The following is a 2,102-nucleotide window of genomic DNA, read 5'->3' on the forward strand; positions in this document are numbered from 1 at the left end:
TTGAAAACCTGCAATTCATAAAATATTATTGGTTTGTAGTTTTTGATCCAAAATGAGTATTGCTTGTCTTAATAATCAAACAAACACAAGTTGATGATAGTGTAAGCAATTTGATTAAAGAGAGTGAGTTTTTTTTAATAATAGGTCCAAAACAGAAAGAAACGAAAGTTAAAACAGCTGCCGAAAGCACTGCGCGAAATTAAATACTTTGATGACGCTATAAAATCTCGCGACGCAAAAAGTGGAGGAAGCGGGTGTTTCTTATAAGAACAAAACTTAGGTTCACTTCCTACGGTGAAATTTTAAATTCACTCTACCCTTTATGACCAATCAAAGTAACACATAGATTATTAATGACGCTAATGCTTCCAGCGAAACCCTAAACCCTAAATCTTAAATTCTAAACCCTATACCCTAAATTTTAAACTCAAACCCTATATCCTAAACCCTGATCCTAGACCCTAAACCCAAATTATATACCTTCAACCCAAAAATAGACTATAAACCTAAACCATATACCCTAAATCCAAATCTTAGACCCTAAACCCAAAGCGTAAACCTTAACCCAAACCCTATAGCATCTAAGTTTGGGGTTTGGGTTTAGGGTTTACCGTTTGGATTTTAGGTGTTTTAGGTCTAGGATTTGGGTTTCGGATTTACGGTTTGGGTTTAGGATTTACCATTTGGACTTATGGTTAAAGTTTTGGGTTTAGGGTATATAATTTGGGTTTAAGGTTTTCGGTTTGGGTTTAGGGTCTAAGACTTGGGTTTAGGGTATAGAGTTTAGGTTTATAGTCTAGTTTTTGGATTTAGGGTATATAATTTGGGTTTGGGGTATAGGGTTTGGATTTGGGTTTAGAATTTAGGGTGTAGGGTTTAGAATTTAGGGTTTAGGGTTTAATTGAAAGCGTTAGCGTCGTTAAAATTAGCGTTTTTTTATTTTTTGTAGCTATTTTTTATTTAGTTTAATGTTTTTTAATTAATAATCTATGTGTCATTTTGATTGGTTCTAAAGGGTGGGTTAAATTTAAAGGTTCACCATAGGGGGTGAACTTAAGTTCTGTCTTTCTTATAAATCCGGTGGCAACACTTAAAAAGATGATGCTTTTGATTATTTGTTTTTCTTCTATAATTTTAAACGCCGGAAGCAGCCGCAGCGTCGTCGAAAAAAACAGACCTAAATACCTTTTATTCTTGATTGATTTCAGCTGGTGTACTCAAGTTGAAAACGGATTGATAGATTTATAGTATGGAGTTTATGGGTTGACGTTATAGGTTACTCGGGTCGTCTTTAGTAAGTTCTTGTATATTTATGTATATTTTTGTAATACAAAAATTAGTTATATAGACCTACCATGTTTTGTTTCAGTAATGTTGAGGGTCAGTGTTAGTATTGGTCTCTCGGCGCTGACTGCTTTCTAACGTGTTTGCAAAGTTTAAAAAAGAAGGAAAGTTTACTCAAATACAATATTTTAGGACAATTGACTAGAACCATACAGATCTTTTTTTTTATTACTGGCATATTTTAAATATCAACCGTGCTCTTTTTTTACGTTATGAGGAAAAACCATATTTACAGGAATACCATTACTTTTCACTGCCACATAAGCAAAAACCCGGCGTCACGTATGAATTATGTTCCGTGTTTTCATTAAGTCAGCCGTAATACGCTACATACGTCGTTACAGCTGATTTATATCTACATGTCGGCCGAATAAACAAATGCGGCTGAGTTAAGAGGAAAAGGCTGACTTAAGAACATAAGTCAGCCGGACGGTACGACTGAATTACAAAAATATGGCTGATTTATGAGATAAAGGCTGACTTACAGACAAAGGTTACGACTGACTTATACATCGGCGGTTTGTTTTCTGAAAAATTTGGCTGAGTTGTAACTAAGAGACGGCTGAGTTATGTTTCCCCGGCTGAATTAATGAATATCGACTGGCTGAGTTATATAATTTACGGCTGACTAATGTGATATTGTTACGGCTGAGTTATTAACAGGATGGATTAACAGTAAACTCAGCTCTGTTACGGCTGACTTATTAGCGAATTAATTACTAGAATATCATTCGTTTGACGGCTGATCTATGTGACGA

This window comes from Brassica oleracea, chromosome C2 (assembly GCF_000695525.1).
Source record: "Brassica oleracea var. oleracea cultivar TO1000 chromosome C2, BOL, whole genome shotgun sequence".
In the NCBI taxonomy this organism is placed as follows: domain Eukaryota; kingdom Viridiplantae; phylum Streptophyta; class Magnoliopsida; order Brassicales; family Brassicaceae; genus Brassica; species Brassica oleracea.